Source organism: Notothenia coriiceps, unplaced genomic scaffold (genome assembly GCF_000735185.1).
Source record: "Notothenia coriiceps isolate Sejong01 unplaced genomic scaffold, NC01 NC01_scaffold00000339, whole genome shotgun sequence".
NCBI classification, from domain to species: domain Eukaryota; kingdom Metazoa; phylum Chordata; class Actinopteri; order Perciformes; family Nototheniidae; genus Notothenia; species Notothenia coriiceps.
The window spans coordinates 23,248,304-23,269,321 of NW_011333040.1; the positions used below are offsets into that span (position 1 = coordinate 23,248,304).

Below are 21,018 nucleotides of genomic sequence, written 5' to 3' on the forward strand. Positions count from 1 at the left end.
CACACACACACACACACACACACACACACACTACTACTACTACGTTACTTACTACTACTTNTGAATACAGTTACTTGATTTTTGTATTCTGATTACGCCGTTACATGTATTCCATTACAACCCAACCCTGCATCTTGGTCACAATACAAGAAAAAACATGCTAACAGATTGTTTACTATATGTCAATATCAGTATCTACCTCAACAACGTTTTTGTCGATACTTTTCTAACAATGCCATGAAGTGAGTGGGCTGAATATAAATAAATAACACAACAGTGAGTGAGAAAGAGACCGGATTTGTCCTCAAGTAGGGGACAATCTAAAGGCAGTGTCAAGCTTTTATAGGTGTGAAATATGTGCATTGTGGTAAGGTCTCCGTTTTGGGCTTCTTTCTTCTTTTTCTGGAGAGCTATGTCACTTTGTTGGGCTTGTTTCAACACTGCAGCTATCTAAAACCTGACCTCAAATAGCACAGTGACATTGCTGCTAAATCATTTCCTTAGAGGACATCAGTGTTGAGTATCTGCTGCTCAGACTTTAGAAGCAGAGCACACACACTCCAACTTTTAATTTTGTTCAAATTCATTCTTATCTTTGCTAACAAACTCAAAAAGACTGAAGTCTTTAAATAAGACATTCAACCGGTTCTGTTTGTAATTTTGAAGGAGCATTACAGATTTATCCTCAGGCTGGCTTTGTGTGCTGACCAAATTAAACATCAATAATTCCCTTTAAATCAGTTCTCTGCTCTTTGATAACTAAAAGGTCGAGACTTCAAAGAAACAACACAATCTCCGTCTTTTTGCTGTTGTTAATCGGAGTGTTGTATAAAAGCACTGCTTCTGTTTCTATGAGGAACACCTTCCTGCTCTTTGAGAGCGGCAGAAAGATCAAATGTTCTCATTAATACTTCAATGGAATATAGTGTCTAAAATAGAGACCGTCTTTTCAAAAGGTCCATGTAACCGAACCTCTCACTCATTCAACGTGACACTGTCAGCAACCTTAAAAAAAAGGGGACCCAAATCTAACCAGTCGCCTCGGTCTTACAGGAAACCAAAACAATCCGTGACTAACATCCTAAACAGCCACACATGAAAGTGAGCGCGCGACCTGAGAGACGAGCGGAAATGCAGGAAGAAATCCAGGGAATAAGGAATGAGCTGGAGATGGTCGGCCCTGCAGCAGAGTGAACTTTACTGAAGGCCCAACGTCACACACACACACACACACACACACACACACACACACACACACACACACACACACACACACACACACACACACACACACACACACACACACAGGTGCTGGTCAAACACCAATTTCCTCTGCATATGCTCAGCAGCAACGACAATCTGGAGCCTATGAAGAGAAGCTGGCCAAAGTCGGATTGGTTTTTGAGTTCAGCAAAGGGAATAGTTTCTTGTGTAGTGGAGATAAAAGCAGTCCCTCTTTCCCTCTGCTGAGCAAAGTGAACTCAAAGTAACCAACTTTCTGCAACAACTAACCGAAGTGAGGATTAGAGTCAGGAAGCAAAACTTTGTTACAAATAAGAATCCCAAATGCCAGGTACCGGATAACCCAAAAAAAGAAGATAATTTCAGTTCCGTTTCTAAACACGCACATTTGCGTGCTCTTGGGACTTGGTAGAGCTTCACAAATAATTACATTTCTGGTACCGATCAGTAAGCGACACTCATCTTAACTAAGTTGTGAATGAAGATGAAATGAACAGATAATTATTCAATCTGATAATATAATATCAATAACCAAATCAAATCTATCCATATACAGGTTCCACAAACATTATGAAGCAAATTGTGAGTATGAACATTAATCTATTTAAAGGTTTTTATATATATTTTTTTGTTTCCTTTGAAAAAAGCATGTTAACCCTCAAAATAATGAAATCCAGAACTGTTACGAAATGGAATCGCAGAAACGAAATCATAACCAGAATTGTTCAAATCCAAATGACACCCAACCCTAGTGGGCATCAAAACATGGTAGTGAAATGAAGTATCTGCTCTTAGAGAATGAATTACAGTCAGAGCTGCAGTGGAGCTGCCCGGCCAGCAGAACTAATGTGAACTGTGAATCAGAGGCTCGTCCACAGATCAAACAGCCCAGGATGAATCATACATGCTCATGAAAAGCTGCTCATCTTTGAAATGTGTTCTCACTGTATGAACCAACAGGCAAACAGACTTTCCTCTGCATGTCAGTCTTAGTTACGCGTGCATCGTCGACTGCGCACTGTAACACATTTCTGCTCCAACACTTCCCCAGCAGACGCTCTTCAGGCCATGATAACTGTGTGTGTGTCTGTTTGTGTGGGGGAGATTTTAAATATGTTACTTGTCATTATTTAGCACAGTACAGATGTCTGAACTGCTGAGCTTGAATAATCTTTTGTCATTAGCAGCACATCGATGAATTAAAGTCATATCTGTGTGTTTATTTCTTATTATTCTGTTCTCACTTTACTTTGATTATACCGTGTATACAGTGAATAGCTTTCCAAATGTTCTGGAATGATTTTCAACAACCCCTAAAGCAGGGGAGCAACACGAAAGAATGGCCTTTTGTAAATGCCCTTTACTGGTTGCATTTCCCCCCTGCTTTAAATTAAATTATTCAAACGCCCGAAGAGGTCAAATCCGCCATTTATTAACAAGAGAAAAAGCTTGGATTAATGTCAAGTCTGATCAAACTCAATCGAATGTGTACGGCTCAAATGTGTTCCTTAATCATTTTGGTGACCTTTATGATTCATCTTGAGACCCAATTGGGACTTCTGACCCTCCACTTGTGAATCAGTCACAGGTCATTTATTTGTATGAATTAGGGCTGCACGATATTGGAAAAAACTGACATTGCGATTTTTTTCCCCCCCTGCGATATATATTGCGATATGAAAACATACAGCAATTGAAGAAAAGACAGTTTTTTTCCCCCGCAAACCATCCTTTCTTGAACTTTAATGTTATACAAATGGTATTTTTCTAACTATATTTAACCGGATGAAGGATTTTAGTCACGGACGTCTGGATCTTAAGTTACCAGAGCAACAAGCTGAGCTAGCTCGGTTAGCAGCGCCGAACTGCCCTGGACAAACACATGAAACGACTGTATTCAGTGTTTTTACCTTTAATCACCGGGTCCGTTTGCTTTGGAGATTTGATTGTGATTGGTGGTTTGCTGTGCATGCAGAGCCTGCATGTCACTCACTCAAGTACCCCTGACATGAGAGCCGCGCAAGTTTTCCTTTTGTAGCAAGCACCAAAATAATTGTAACATGACGTGTTTGAGTTAATTTGCCTACTTAATATCATATTAAGTAGGCAAATTAACTCAAACACGTCATGTTACAATTATTTTGGTGCTTGCTACAAAAGGAAAACTTGCGCGGCTCTCATGTCAGGGGTACTTNTAAGCTATGTTAATGATGTTACATGCAGGTGCAGGGCTTCACTGTGTGTGAGAGAGAGTGTGTGCATGTGTGTGTTTCCTATGAATGAAGATCATCTCTCTTGGTTATTGATGGGCTCGTCCCCTTCCTCTCTCCATGACCCAGTTCTGCTGCGCTGACACCTCCTGTTCACTTCAGGCCTGCAGCAAACACAGGTTGTCAGAGCGGTGAGAAAGGGGAGAAGGAGGGTGAAGGAGAGACAGGAAAGGAGAGTGGATGTTGTGTCCCTGACTGTGTCTCGTGTCAAAACGATCTTACATTTTTGCTGTTTCAGATCACAAGGGCTCAAAGTGAATCCTGACACATCGTCTGACATTTACCTGTTTTTAACTCCTCTAGCAGAAGCAGGAAAGAGTTCCCTAGTCTTTTTTTCATTTTCATTTAACTCTTAACTTGCTGCTGAGACACTGTGGTCCATTTTAACTTTCTTCTTTCTCCTCTGTCTGGTTCTACAGAGCAGCTTCCTGGGTAGTGCCACGTTTTCAGTGGGCGATCTGCTGAGGGCTAAAGATGAACGGCTGACCTTGAGTCTCAGGTAAGTGAATGTTCCTTCCATACTCTGTTCCTCGCCGTCTGCTCCTCCAGGCTATAGAAAATGTCAACTTCAGAGTCCGGAAGATTATGCTTCTCCGCACGGAAAACTGACAGACCAACTTAAACATCAAACTGAGGCGAGTTGGGAAAAGAAACATGTCCACAGATGTTTCAACAGCAGCTTCAGGAATGTAGCAGTAGCTGCCAGGGTTGTTTGTTACGGAAATGTTGTGAGAGCGTGAGGGAATACAAAACTCTGATCTACTTTTTGTGTGTTTTTGTGGTAACTGGGGGCGGGGAATAAGTGTGATTTCTGAGATGAGTGGATCGAAATGGAATACATGTGTCTTGATTGAAGTTGGGCCAACCTTTCTTTTTTGTTCAATGACATTGTAGGAGCCGCATTTAAGTTTATTTTGTTTTGATTTATTTGGAATCTTTATTAATGCATTTTTCTGTTTCAGTAAGAGGTGTGCTTTTTGGAAATACTTGCCCATGCTTTTATCTTCAGTAGACTCGACTACTGTAATGGTGTCTTCACAGGTCTCACTAAAAAATCTATTAGAAAGCTGCAGCTAATTCAGAACGCTGCTGCTGGAGTCCTCACTAACACTAAGAAAGTGGATCACATCACTCCTGTTCTGAAGTCTTTACACTGGCTTCCTGTGTGTCAAAGAATAGATTTCAAAAATACTGCTGCTGGTTTATAAAGCTTTGAATGGTTTAGGCCCAAAATACATTTCTGACCTCCTGCTAAATTATGAACCATCCAGATCTCTCAGGTATTCAGGGACCGGTCAGCTTTCTGTCCCCAGAGTCAGAACTAAACATAGAGAAGCAGCGTTCAGTTATTATGCTCCAAATATCTGGAACAAACTCCCAGAAACCTGCAGGTCCGCTGCAACTCTTACTACTTTTAAATCCAGGCTGAAGACTTTTCTTTTTGCCGCTGCTTTTAATGGATATATTCATATCTTAAACTGCACTGTGACTTTTATCCATGTATTTTTATTTTAATGTTTATCGTTGCTTTTTAATGACTGTTTTTAAATGCCATTTTCTTAAAGTCTTTCATTTTTGTAAAGCACTTTGAATTGCCTTGTGTTGAAAGGTGCTATGTAAATAAACTTGCCTTGCCTTGGTCCAAGCAAGGGGCTAGTAGAGGCCATTGCCCCCGCCCCCTTAAAGTCCCTGGCCCAATCTGAGGTCACAGAATTCTACAGGTGTGAAGTTGAGATTAAAACGGAAAATGAAAGCCAAGTTTGAAGAGGGTTGTGCTTGTAGCAAGGGTGCATGAGGTAGGGGGCCTTGGTGCCAATTGGGCCATGGTGTAGTGATCCTTTTGCAAGACACAAGTCTCTAGTTGTAATAGTTTTTACTTTTCAGGGAGCTCAGGATCTCAACTGATAAACCAAGCAAGCTTTTCATAATTATAGAAATTATAATTAAAAGACTCAGATTTCAGGATTGCATAAATCAAATCTGTCCCGATTTAGAGGAATGTAGTAAGTCTGTTCTAACTATACCCTTGGCGTGCTTTGTTGTCTTACAAAGTCTTACACTGCAAACTAATAATTTAAATGCATTCTCTGTGAAGCGCTGCGTTTAACAGCCTGTGTTTATGGCCAAAATGTAAATAGTGTAAATTAGATGAGCTGTGTGCGTGTGTTGTGCGGCAGATGGACTCACCCTCTGCAGGGTCACGGTGTATTGCTCCCACACGGTCTCCTCCGTGACCGGGTTCTGTGGAGAGAAAGGAAAGATTACAGTGGGAGGTTTCATTTCACTGCGCAGATTAATAATGCATTACGTGATAAAACGACAAAGCCAGTTCATTAGCCTGGGATGTCCTAACACAGCAGGAGCTCCCAGAACAATAATGACGGGCCTCGGCTGACCTCAAAACAACAAGTTTGACAAATAAACCTCTGACTCGAGGATTACATTATTGATGAGAACACTTGACATCAGTTAGCTTTCTTTAACAAGCACTTAAAAATAATTCATGGTTAAGTGTTTGTTTTTTCTGGCAGAGTTCACCAGAAGATTACATAAATGAACCATCAGATACACGCATACTAAAATGAACAACCAAGGAACCGACAACTCAGCAAGGTCAAGGGCTCAATAAACGTTTACTTCACCTTCATTATCATTTAAAATAACAATCTCATGATGATTGCCAAGACGGATGAAAAATACGCCCCAAAAACTGACTAAAATGTGTGTAATTTAGAGTAAAGAGTAAAAACCCCAACAAGTATTTAAAAAAGGTCAAACAGAATAAAAAAAAACACATCTTTGCATTATTTTGTTCTTGTTAAGTCTAAGATCAATAATCCAATCAGTCCATCCCACCCCTTAGTCCTTATGAAGTACAAACTACCTTCTCAACAAAAGATAAAGTACCATTGAGTCAGTTTGATTACTTGCATCAACCATTACCAGTCTAAAAACACCATCATTTATTTCAGATAACAGATTATAAAACTTAAAACACTGACTTTTCTGTGATTCTGGATTCCTCATTTCAAAAATCTAAACTCACCTAAACACCTCAATTAACTAAAAACACCAAATAGGTCCATCCACCTGAACAACGCTCGCCCTGACCACAGATCGGACACCAAACAGAACGAAACTCACAAGCCCTTGAAGTACACGTATGGTCTTGACTGCGTGGGCCCATTTCCTGTGCAGGCTGAGGACGGTCTTCATCGTTGATGCTCTCCGTCTCTTCCTATGTGTCTCTCCCTGCTCACCACCAGCGGTGCTCTGGCAGCCTGATGTGCGCCACAGCCTCCTCCATGGCCACAGCTGCACAGCCACCAGCAGCTCTCTTCCTGCATCTGCCCTCCCGCCTGCCTTTGACGTAATAAGGATTCTGCTGGCCTACATTCAGCACAAATCCCACCGTCTACTCTGCAGACAGGGTAAACATTACAGACACACCGACTTCTGCACAGACACGCGCTGATGAATCGCCTGCGTTATCGTCCATGAAAACAAACTACAAGTCAGACCCTGAGATATATCCAACATTCTTCAAAGATTCACACATCGGCAAAGATAGAAATAACTGACACTAAACATGAGCACACATCTAAGTTATAGACAGCACAATGTAAGGGATTTTAAATAGTTTTTGGTAACTTGAGTGGAAAGGGAAGTCTGTGTGCTGCTCACATTGCGGTCCAGGCTTAGTGACACAGGGGCATGATAAGGCCAGAGCACTCGTCATTATAAGCCACTTTTTTGATTTTCCGGCCTACAGGGGAAAGCCAGATGACTGAGCAGCAGCCAGACAGCAAAAAGCAGTAGGATTGTGAACACTTCCGATGCACTGTGGATCAAACAGATTTTCATCGTCATAACTACACTGTAGCTATGTACATATGACTAATAAAAGTCTTGAACCTTGAGCATAGAGATGATCTTTGATTTGTCACTGTCTTTTCACATGACTATCAAGAAATTCAATGTTACCTTAAAACAAACAAACCTAATGGAAAAACAATCTGTTTCCAAGTTATATTTCATTGAAACAGGGGAGGTAACCGCTTTGTTGTATCAATATAATATGTTTGACATCACTTTGCACAAAAAAAGGCCTCAAGAGAGAGCAGACAGAGGAAACGTATTAACTCCTGAAAGTCAGATAAATAACTTGCTTTGTGTAAGGCCGATCCAGTTTTAGGACTGTCTTGTACTTTGTCTTATGATTGTGATGGCTGCTCTCAGGCAGGCCTGCTGGATAAGTTGTAGCCTCCTGAGTGTTTGCCATTATATAACAAGACACAAACACATTTTCCAGGGAGGGAGGTTGAAATACTGGGTCATCCTCATGGGCTGTGAAAACAAATTATTTAGAGAACAAGACAATGCTTTTTTTTAAACCAGAAACATTTAATGAGTGGGTAGATTTTAGTCAGAGCCAGGGAAAATGCATTGTAATAAGGTTTTTTGCATGATGTAAATTACCAGTTTTTTTTCTCTTCAGTGTGTTCTCATATGTAAATATATAATGTGAATTTTTTAATTAATACTGAGGGAGAATTGCCACAATAAAAGAGGAATTTTACATCAATGACTTCATGACAGATAATACAATTTAAATCTTAGTAGAGCTGCAAATAAAAAGTATTGTTTACATTTAATTTACAGACTTTTTATTTATGTAATTGTTTGTTGGAAAAGTGATGTTTACAATTGCCCTATTTGTCTTATTATCCAAAGAAAAGGCGCAAATCATCATAGAAGATGCCTAAACTATAGAATGTGAAATGATTCAAATTATATAGTGATATAGAAATAGCTGTTAATTAATTTTCTGCAGACTAATAGGTTAATCAACTTATCGTTTCAGCTCAGGTCTTACACAGAGCTGGTATTGTTTATAAGATTTTCAATACTAGTTTCAGCGCCTAATACCATGGCATCTGGAAACTGGATTATTAAATACTGACATTGTGTTGTACTTTTACAGGAAACATTTGATATAGTTTTGAAATTGTACAGTATATGATGCAGAAATCAAAACCTCAGTACTCAGCGGTAGAGCCAGTTTTTAGCTGTGCAACTAAAGATCTTTTTGACATATGAAGACCATACTTTAGATCAGTTAATATGTCTAAGAAAGCAGTTTGTAAGCATTTACTGTGTGTGTTTTTAACTCAAAACCTAGTATAGTTAATTTTGCAGTGTTGCAATATTTACTGCGCTGCTGTGGCAAGTAACAGAAAAGTTGAACAAGTCTGCCCCCTACTGTTGACAGAGAGGCGTTACACCATGAAGCATAAGAAAGAACAACACGACAAAAGTAAATTAAATTATGAAAACATTACAACAACTTTGGATATTAGTCGTTTATAATGTACTACAGGCTAAACAACCGTTACTGTTGCTCTTCTTAAAAGAAGAGAAGTAATAAAAGAGGAAATCAAACCACCAAAGAGCCGTTACGTTACCGTTATACGCACTTTAAATGAGACAAGTCGGGCAAATACGGGAACGGTCGACAGATACATAACAATTATCAAAACAACTTGCAAACAGTATTGTGAACCATTTCTACTAACTAAACGAACTTACTGGTGAGCAGTTAGCTTAACGTCACAGCAGGTGCAGCAGGATGCAACAGGCAGCAAGGATTCAGGAAAACTACCCAAAAGCTACTTCTTTAAAAAAAAAAATACCAACAACACTCTTTGACAGGACTAAAATGGTTGCTATTATTCGTTCGTTATGAATGTTTTGAGTTTCGTTATGGAGGTACTTACGGTGAAATATTGAGTTGCATATCTGCTCAGAGACAGCCCCCCTTTCACTGGCATCACGCACTTTGAACTGCCCAGGACTCCTACTACTAAATTAAAACTGTAACTATAACTAGTTTCTTCTCGGATGCAGGCCAACTTCCAGAAGAAACGGATGGTTTCAGCGTCTTAATAATGTACAAATCTCGCCTACTTTACTGTAAATATCCCACGTTTCCTTGTTAAAGAGATCAGACATCCACAGCAAAAACTAGCGCCGACGACTCCTAGCTAAGGTTATACCAAATAAGAGCATGGGGGTGGGGGGTGGGGGATGGGGGGCTATATTGTAAAAACAACTGTAGTTAATAAAAACAAACTAAAACAACGGGTTATAACATCAATCACGTTTGAATTTAATGATGTATTAAATTTAGTTTAAGTTAAAAGGGAATCACATTAAAGATTCGTGTCTTGAGGGGGTTTCCCCCCATCCTCCACCAGCTGACATGGATCAGTCCAACATTCCCATTGATTTTAGGAAGCCTGCTGTGGGTCTCCCAGACAGACAGACAGACAGACAGACAGCAGCACAACAACAGATTAAATGCAGCACACCGCAGAACATAATCAAAAGACCGCCACTTTAAAACATAAGCAATTCATAAAGGCATTCATTTTAAATGCATTTTGGGTAACCTATACTTACAGCAACCAAACATATGTTAATTAAATGAATATAAAATAGCGATAACGCTAGAGATTAAAATATGAAATCCATAGGCCCATTTTTTTCTCCATCAAATAATAATATAAAAAAATAACACCAGAATATGTTCTCACTTATACCATCAATACATTTAATAGGGCCAAACTTAACCAAGCCTCCGGTCATTGTTTGATTAGAAAATATTGGTTAATAGGAGGGACATGTATTGCATTGTAGAAAGTACGTCACTACAATAGCCTACTGTATGTGCACACTGAATTGAACATTAAAGCCATACTGTATGTGATTGTTGCCAAGCCATTCCAAAACATTGGGCTTCAATCTGCTTTTTTAGCAGCAGCAACTCTCCTGGTTTTGGTTTTCCACCAGATTTTAGAAGCAGGCATTTGTTACCAATTCAGACACAAGCGCATCAGTGAGGTTGAGTGATAAGGCCCGGCTCACAGTCAGTGTTTTAAATCATCCCAAAGAGTTAGGTTCTTCCACAACAAAATGAGAACAACTTTTTTTATGGACTATATGTGCTGAACCATTAGGATGTACTCTTACTTAAACTAAGTTTCACAAACCATGAACATCCTCAGCTCAAGTTCAACAAATGTATATAGAGGTTATAGAACTATGTGGGACATGTAAGGCTCTTATACATGAGCAGCTGAAGCAAAGGTTCAGGTTGCAGCTGTCCCACAATAACCTATTGTTTTTTCGTGTGTGTCTAATACTATCTACTCCCTCCATTCAAATCTTCCCTTATCTGGTATGTTATCAAATCACAGATAAGTATGCCAGCTGACTGGAAAATATCCCAAATCCTTTACAACATGTAGAACTTAACCATTTCCTGTCAATATTCACTAATTTAAATAATTTAAAAAAGCTTTTCTGTTGGCAAAATGTTTTACTTCGAAGCAACAACACTTCAGGAATGATATAATGACAAAAACATTTTAGAAAAATCAGGTCAATCCAGTCAAAACACTGCATTCCATGAACTGACAAATGTGAAACGTTTCTTAAAATAGGCCATTCTAATGCAAAACAGCTCCACTGGCCTGAATAATGTTTGTGACCAAGTCATTAAAACAATGCAGCTTCCGGGACATGACATGTCTCTCTGGTTAATCATCATCCAGGATGCAGGAGCAGTCAGCGTAGTTGTATTCAAATACGGAAAGAAGTCTGGGAACACAGACTCATCAACGCATCAGAAAGAAGCAGCCAGGTTTGCAAATGTTTAATTATGCAAGTGAGAAATGATCTTACTTAACATGTGCTAATTTGCATACATTTCCAGAATAGAAAATCTAACATTGGATAATGCCTGGTTCAAAATTCCTTTTTCATTTTGATGGCATAATAGAGTCATAGCGTTTTACCAAATGTAACCAAATATTGTGAGAAAGTCATTAAAAATGTGAACTGTTTATTCCCCTCGCTGTGTGAACAGGACAATTCACATGGAATCTGATCTTTTCAAAAAAATTCATCATATGTGGCTCAGAATCCGATACAGGTCTCAGTTTTGGCAATTCGACCCAAGTCTGAACATTAATATTGGAATTTATACTACTTTTTAAACAGAAACTTGATTTGAGCAATACATCAGAAATAAGAATAAAGTGCTAGGGCTTGCAGTGTAAACAGATACCATGAAACTTCAACAGCTGATTACTTGCAAGACAATAAGTATTTATGGTATTTAAAGTTATCTGGAATGTATGTTAGAAAATATGATCACGAGGCATTATCTAATGTCAACTTTTGATAAGTTTAGAGAAAAGAGACATTGTTTTTGCCTGCATTGTGTTGCCTTCAACACTGAAATAAACAGTAAAAGGTCAAAAGAAGCATACAAACCAGACTCTATGTGCCTCTCCAAAACACAGCATCCACACTAAACATTATGTGAAGAACGTACCATTGTAATCGCTGAGTAGCTGCGTGAGGAGAGCCGGCGAAGATACAAGTACTGAGCTTCTCTGGACCAGCGAAACTTGCAGTTTGACTTTAGGAGGTCAGTGCTGGTCTGGTCCGAGCCAGGCTGGTCCCTACGCACAGAGAGAGAGAGAGAGAGACACACAAGTTTAACTGAGAACACGTTACTGCAAGTGTGTTACACATCAAATAATATTTCAGTAAGACCCAGCTTTCATTCTGTAGATATTTGTCAAGACAGAGCAATGAATCAAGCGTGTCCAGAGTATTAGTGCCGATTAACGAGGACGTTTTTATTAAGCAAGCCGTGACATGATATTTGTGATCTTGCAGATTAATTCTTAAGTAGCACTGCAGATTTTTCACACGGTGGTTAACTCACCATTTTTAGTGCTGTTCAGCCTCGTATAAAGTCTTGTCAAGTTTCTGCTTTGCTACAAATGAGAAGAGAAAGCAGTGCTAAAAGTTGTTTTAAAGAAGCAACACAGTGAGACTAATGAAAGACTTATATTTGTCCATTATGGGAAATGTAGGATGCCATTTTCTTGAAGGGTCAAGCTAATATTTGGGACTAAAAGTCAACATGTGTCTGCCTCTGCTCCATGTTTGCGAATTTCAATATAAATTGAGTCTGCAAACTTTATGCAAGTGCAATACTAAATCACTGGATTATCTATTTAAGTGCAGATTTGTAGACGTGTACACTAATGTGCAACTAATACATGTTACACCATACTGAATTTACTAGTTTTAGCCCTTTCCTAGAAATCATGTATAAAACCACAGTAGTAGTATTTTCTACCCTTCCAATGTAAAAAGGTTTAGTTACGCAAAAGTGTTTCATTTTTTTTTAACTCTTCATATACATCTGCCCTATGCTATGCCATGCCATGTTATGATAACACATTGTCAAACTGTGATGGAAAACACATTTGTAGCAGGTTTCATGAAATCTGCTTATTTAGTATCACATTGTGGACACTGGTACAGTTATTAAAATCCAAACTCCTATACAGAGCAAAATGTTTTAAACATATATTAAGCTCAAGCAACAACATCAACATTATAAAGTTTGCCTCTAACTGTAATTAGGCACAGCAGTTCTTTAAGCTTAATGCTAATGTCAACATTGCCAACATGTTTGCTCAGTTGTTAGCTTCCTTGTTAGCATGCTGTCATGTGTTAATAAGTTCTTAATACAGATACAGCTGAGGCTGACAGGAGTGTTCTTAGTTCTGCAGGGATTTGGTCATGAATCAAAGTAGCACACAAACTTTAACCTGATGGTGTTGGATGAAAAGCTAAGGGATCACCAAAGTGATTACAATTTAATCCTGAATGTGTGAACACATTTCATGAGGTTCAGTGGGATCACTCAACAAGCCTGTCATTAGAGGAAGGGCTGAGCTCCATGAAAAATAAAGAATTACAAAATGATGTTTGGTTATTTGGATGGATAAGTGAGAAATCTGTGGTCTTGCTGAAGGAAATGTTACAAAAGTCAGGATGGGTATTCTGGAGGCACCATATAATTTTTAAGCAAAGTTGATGGTAATTTTCTAGGTTTTAGACATATTTCAGGAGTGCTTTTCTCTTTTATGTAATTGTTAATCCTCCATGTTTGGGCGGAAACAAATATCAATTTAAAGACGTGAACTTGGGCTTCGGGATGGTAAGACCACATTTTTTCTTAATTTATTATGTAATCTTTTGCACACTTAAGTAAGACACCAGACCACACACTTTTACAAAGAAGATTACCACATACATTTTTCAACTTCCATTATGACAACTCAAACATTCACTGCTGAGGAAATATAAACCAAATATTTCAATTACCAAGGGAGCAGACTATGAAAAAGTTGACCTATAAATAGATTATAAAAGGCCACGTTTCCCAGAACTAAGCCAACTGTGTATGGCTCCGAGTAAAGCCAGAGGATACCCGGCTAACACTGATACTACTGACTATAATACGATAATCTGCAGCCTCACTTCAAGAGCAGCATCTCAGTCCAACCTGATTGCTAACATGTCCCTACATGTGGCGTTTTCTATCAAACTGAAACAACGTTGTATCTGTTCTTCATGTCAGTGAGCCAGATTGGAGGTTTCTGATTCATTCAGATGGGGTAACTGGATACAATCAGATTGCCTCTGCATGACTAAACCTGCTGCCCCTTACACATTAAACATAGACTTGTAGGATCAGCTCAGCATCTCCAAGAACAAGTTAAGTAATCCAAGACATACCTAACTTCAATCAAGGAAATGAAAGAGGGATTTAGACTGAGGGGCCAGTTTTGGATGCTTGGTATGATTTTTTATGAGAAAAACATTGGTATTGACTGTTTGCACCTATAACTTCCCAATAAAAGTTTACTCAAGCAATTCATGTTGGCACTTCCTTAGAGTTGGGTGACTAGCACTAGATCCAATCACCAAGAATCAAACTTTTAGTCCCTTATATAGGTCGAGCTCCAAAAACGAATTAATGTAGCACTGATTTGATAATCAAGGTTATGTGAAGCTTGGTAACAATGTATAAATACCATCATCTATACCATTTGTCTGGAAACTAGGTAAAGAATGCCTTTGAGATGTATCACAATCTAAAATCATCAGAACAGCCAACCCTGATGCAAAACAGGGTAACTATAACCTCAAAGATATAGCGTAGCAAAGCAGTCAGTCAAGCAATGTATTACATCCTTGAAACCTTTATGTTCAAATATTTAGAAGAACTCACACAGCAAAAACCACAGTGTACATTGTGCTCTAGAAGAGTACATTTAACACCAGTCTCGGGTGTATATAGGTCCAAGAGTTTGGTGTTCTCTGAACACTGTCAAAAGTGTAAAATATAAACTCCAAATAAAGAGTTAGATTTGAACACTTTGGGAGTCAAAATATACTGATTATGAAAAGTTCATCAAAGTTGGACGACTCCCAAAATACTTCTACTTCAATTATATAAACCAAAACTATCTGCATAAGCCCAAGAAGTCATTCTGTTTTTTTTCTATCTATTGCTTCCATGGCACAAGGTACCCACACTTTCCTGAAACAACAGGATTTAGAAGTAGATATTAGAAATCACAGGGGAGCTGTTACATCATGCAGGTTACTACGACTACTATGCACAGGCTCTCTAAATGGCTCTCTAAATGGGAACGACACACAGTCACAGAGATCTAACTCTAACTCACCCAAGGGGTCTCCACAGTTTCCTGCCGGGCGGCAAGAGCTCCCGTTTGTTCAGGGGTACAATCCCAATGGCCGCCTGCATGATGGTGATGAATTTCTTGAACTTCATCTTTTGACTGTCCTCTAACGGCAACACCACGCTGCTCTGACTGCTGCTACACTTCCATCAGTCATCTTCTAAAAAAAGTGCTAGACCGAGAGGTGGATTTAAACATCTCCACATATGCTCATCTCCTCCCACAGCATCAAGACTTTGTTCTCTACATGGCAACAGGCCACAGTTTCAGCACCCGGAGCACAAAGGTCCTACTACTCCTGTTCCCGACCGCCGACTCCGACAGATGTCCTTTTGGCTTTTTTGTCTGAGCGAGGGAGGATAAAAGGAAAACAAACGGCCACGTTCCTGCCAGGCGGTGGGCCGGCCCAGAGACGATGAGTGCGCGTCACTCTTACGTAATTCTGGAGATCTTTGGACATAACACTAATGAAATCGCAACCTCTGTCACCACCAATGCTGCTGCTGCTGCTGCTGCTGGGATAATTGTGGTACTAAGCCCTGACAGATCATAATATGCTACCCGCCCCTTTCCCTTTAATCCCCCCCATCCAGGCTTAGTCTTCTCGCCATTTACACCAGGACAGACCCATTTTCTTCACCCTTACATCCTCACACAGCATGCTTCCACTAACCCCTTACGGAGATGTATTAACGACACAATTACAACTCAACACTTCTAAGCTGTATTCAATCTGCACTTCAAGATTTGAATGTGGAAAAGGACTGATTGCAAAACGTTCTCAGAGCGATGTACTGATTTTGTGCAAGCTTAGTTTTAAATCCACTCTCTCCAGATAATTTTACATATTCTGAATGGGGAGTGTTAATAATTAAACCCCCGACTGTATATGCTGATGCTGTGAAACAAAATACAAATTGTGTTGCTTCATACTGATAAGGGTATCACAAAATAAAGACCGACAATATGTTGATCCCTATCACAATATTCAGAAGTCGTAATCAATGAAAAAAAACTCATCTGTTTCCTTTTTTTTGGCTTGAAAAGAAAAAAAGGCACTATTTTTTATCGACAGCTGGACATTATACTTGTTTACAACAATACTCAAACAACTATTAATAGTGCATTTGATTGGACTATTTACAGGAGCGGATTAATAAGAGGGAGGCATGTGGCGCAGTGGACTAGTGCGTTGGTGTTCGGATCAGGGGGTCACAGGTTCAAACCCCACTGCAGTCAGCATGTCGTTGTGTCCCTGAGACACTTCACCCCAAATTGCTCCTGTGGGGATTGCCCACAGTATTGAGTATGTAAGTCGCGTTGGATAAAAGCGTCTAACAAGTAACATAGAATGGAATACCAATTTGACTCTCTCCTGAATATTCAAGTTTATGGGATAGCTCTGGCCAAACGTTGCCTTTTTGTTTCACAGCTGTAATTTCTTAATATTATTCAATTCATCATTTAATATGGTAACTTGGTGGTATCACACAGCAATGAACCATTGTCAGCACATATCTTGGGTAAGGTTGTTCAAATTCTGATAACCATATGTTTTGCAATCACTCAATGGTTTTGTTATTATTTTTAATGCATCCTTTTCCCTGATAAGAAGCGCTCTTTATCCACTCCCGCTCTGTGCAAACCCTCAGTGTGCACGCCAAGGCGCAGCAAAGATTAAAAGTCTACATCTTGTCATCTCCGGGTCAACAGCAGGCCGCAATGTCCTGAGAGGTCTGAAATAAATAAATAAATATGCTCTGTGGCCTCTTGATGAGCGGCTAGCCAATGCAAACTCCGGACGGGATTTATATTCCAGCAGTTTGAAAGTCTGGATTATGGCTCTGGATGGTCGTGCCATGAGAGCTGCTGCAGATTTTACTCAGCAGCAGAAATCCCTAAGCACTCCAATACCCTGAGCACAGCGAGGGAGACACAAAATACAAAGCGTCTATTTTTAAAAACGTGGAGCACAAAGGAGGAAGAAAACAAAAAGGAGAGAGGTTTTTTAAGTTCACCCTCTGTGTGTTGTCTTTGTCAGAGGAGGCAAGCTTAGGAGCCTTGTGTGGAAACCAAACCATTGAAGTGTGCAGCATTCAAACTGCAGCATGACATTCACCGGCGCTTTTATCATAATCCAACACTTTACAGTAATCTCTCAGAGAACACTTATCCTGCCCAAACTGTGTGTAGACAGAGGAGAACGATTGTGTGGGGGGGATGCAAACAACACACGGATACACGTGCGCACAAACACAACATGCAAAGGTACACAATGAATGTGTGTGAGCAACTCGGGGTGTTACCAGAACAAATTATTTGGTATCAATATGTTGCCAACATTCTGAAAACAAAAATCCTTTTCTACAGGTACCAGTGAATAGGGCACTAGACGAACATCGTCCCTGTTCTTCCTGATAATGCTACATTGTGAACAACCAATCCCTGTTGATATCAGCAGGAAGTGATCTAGTTAATGTTAGCTCTTTGCAGACAGGGAGCAGCACAGTTCTACTTAGCTTAAAATCTGAGAAAACAACCAACGTTAACAGAGGTTGCATCGATCACCTAATCATGATAGGTTGAAGCTGTAATCAGAGATGTTTGTATTGGGAAAAGTGAATTATATGTAACGCTGTCATTGTGTGTACAAATACATCATTTTGTAAAAATTTCATTTTTGCTTAGAAACCTAAATAAAAGAAGTTGTTGGAAGGAGATTTTTTCATAGCAATATAAAATAGATATGTGTCAGGGAATGTTGATCTGTTTAAGCTTACAAAAATCACTATGCAAACAGATCAATTGTAACACATTTTTAATCTAAGTCTCTGCAAGAATATTTCCCAATATGTCATCCTAATGTTTAAATACTATGGGTTACTCGCTCTCCTTAAAAAAGTGTAAAAGCAAACTTTTGGAACAATGTCATTAAAAATTGAGCAAGTTGAGAATTTTCTTCAACACTGCAACTTTATAAGCATTCTTTCTCTTTTAGGTTTTCATTTTATGGTACATAAACTGTTTGATTCAGTTTCAGTGTTCAGTCATCAACCTTATTTATTGCAAACTTGCCCTGATAAACCCACTGTTCACTCCCGGCCAAACACCAGACACATTTAGTAACTAGCTAGTAGCTAGTCAAGAAAGTGAATCTAAAAATCCAGATATTTCTCTCATTTGTGGTTAGAGACCAAAACCATAACAGCTTTATGGGCGAAACAGTCTTCAATAGGCATTACAACACAGCCAGATCTGTGCTCAACTACCACATAAGTACAGCCATCTGCTTCAGTCTGCACTCTCAACAATTACAATCCTGGTGAAAATGGTAAGGGTTATGGTTTACTAAGCACATATACAACTTCTTCTTTATAGTATTTTACCGCACGCTTTCATGCACCAAACTCAAACATTAGCAACTTATAAGGCAGTACAAATGGATGGTTTGGATAGATGGTGACACCATAGTAGCCATTTGATATCCAAGATTTGGAACAAATGTTAAGCTTCTTGGCTCTACTGGTGCAGTTTTATAACTACAACATGCACCATTTAATCTTTTAAAACCTTGAAGAGATTTTTGTCCTACATAGGCAGGAACAATTTGTATATTACTATGCAGTCAAGCTATATTATTTTATATCGGGCACATTGTTTTAGATAGGCAAAATGCATATTTCTTTTCTCTGTCAAATCTCCTCTCCATTTACGGTTTAAAAAAGCCTCATATTTAAATTATGAAAGAAGGAAAAGGATTCACTCTTTGGCCTGATTCCTTTATCACTGATCGTTTTCACTTTTTAATGAGAATGGCTTCTTTTTCATCCTTCTTTTTCCACAGGGTAAGAAGATGTGGCTGGAGCGGTTTGCTCGTCTTAATTATTTTACGTAAGCAGTTTGTATCTTTGGCCCTTGATACTTGCCCCAATATTGCTGTGGCACAGTATCACTGCATTACTAAGGGCCATTATGCAATGTCCATAGGCAAGGCATGTGCGAGCCAGATGGAGGGACACATGCCACTCACAAATCTGTGATGAGAGTGGGGAGGGAGGGGATTAATGAGTGACCTTAATGAGGAGTTGAACCCCATGGAACACGGTGATATCTCTGCTCATCCAAATCACTGTTGCTTTCCTCTGAATAGGCCTGATTTACAGCAAAGGTGAATCTTGCTTCATTTCCCTATTGCTAATTGTATTGCAAACAATATGTTTGATGAGGTCATCCAGTGCATACATCCTACATGACAAGGGGCGACATCTTAGATGTGTTGAAGTTTTATCCAAACCTTGCAAAGTTGGTTCAACAAAAGTATAGTTGCCACTCACTGGTCAAACCCGGCCATAAGAAAGCACATCAAAGCCAACTCTATAGTATTTCTGTAAACTCTAATAAAACCAGAAAAAACAATGACTATTAAGCAATAGCATTAAGCAATACTATCTCCATCCAGATTGAGCAATAGCAAATCTGGTAAACAATATAGTGGCTCACGAACTTCCTTCCTCCCTCTCTGATGTTCATCAGGTGTTTCCTGTGTTTCCCAAGAACTTAGTACAAGGGTTAAAGTGGAAATGGTGCAATTGAAAGGCATTAGAATGAAAAGGACCATTGCCTTGATCAAAATTAAAGATTTGTCTGGATTTGCACATTTCGCAAACATTTGGGAAAGTGTGAGAGTACCACTTAACAAAAACATTAAACATGGTTTAGTATTTTGTATATATTTAAAGCAAAAATAACTGACACCTGAATGATTAGTCAATACATAACATAATCAATAACTATATACTATATAATAAAGTTGATTTATGTAGCTACTATGACATATTAGCCAAGTAGAAGGAAAAGTGAAATCTCCAGAAAAAGTATTGACAAGTTAATGCTTACTCCCTTTAAAACATTTTTAGCCTAGACTTACTTTTGGATGGGATACTCAAAATACGTTTTCACTAAAGGGAACTTGGCTGGCACCGTCTGCTAACCCTCACAATACACAATAGCATATAAATACAATGCTAGCCCAGCCCCATTTAACGCCTCTAGTGCAGCTCTAGTGTTTTTACCCTGAGGCATACAATGCATGCATAACACACACACTGAGGCCTGAACACACTGGAGCACTTTGGCGTTCAGCAAACAATTTAAGATAAAAGCGAAAATAAAACACTGCCTTTAAGAGCGAGTTAAACGTGTTGTGTGTCACTTTATCTGACCAAGTAAACCTATATGTCTTTAGCAGGCACCATTCCAATGCCCTAATATGGCAATGAGCGCGAGGAAACAGGGCTGAAACATGTCGACATTCAGGGCGAACAAAACAAGATACTCACCAGGTGAAACTCCGAATGCCTCCTGCTTCTGTGTGACCAGAGCAGCTTAATCCGAAAAGTAAAAGGTGGATGTGAAGAATGTGGGACACGGTTAGGGTTTAAGAGGGGGTGGGGGGGAGATTTTTGGTAGCTTTTTTGGTTTTGCCTGTTGCAAAATCTCACTTCCTGTTTCTCGCAGGTATGTGGGCGGGCTCTCAGGCTGCAGGTGCGTCTGGAGTTTCAACACGTGACTCCCTCTGGGTGAGAGAGGAGGTGACACTCCACTGACTCACATCCTGTAACCTGGAGGTTTACTATCGACACATAAAACGAATACACGGAGCTTATCAGAAAAGGTAAATGGAGTATGTGGTCAAGCAACGTCTTATTTTTTGAATGATGTTTCATGGCCAGACAGATTTTTTAATATACAGCCCAAAATGATCTGGATGTGGACTGCCTGCTTTAACCACTGAACTATACTGCAGAATGAGCAGAAACAATTGATTTGAAGTGATTCATCACATGACCTTATTTTTGTCTGCC

General features: G+C 39.4%; 1 long non-coding RNA gene across 1 annotated transcript; it reads right to left on the reverse strand.

Annotated features, from left to right (window-relative positions):
* Positions 1–5,696: 5,696 nt before the first annotated feature.
* LOC104949167 (uncharacterized) lies at positions 5,697–20,674 on the reverse strand. The gene is made up of 3 exons (XR_798777.1): positions 20,494–20,674; positions 11,914–12,043; positions 5,697–5,753 (listed from the first exon to the last, which is right to left on the reverse strand). It is a non-coding gene; the product is annotated as an uncharacterized lncRNA (long non-coding RNA).
* Between the last annotated feature and the right edge of the window lie 344 nt (positions 20,675–21,018).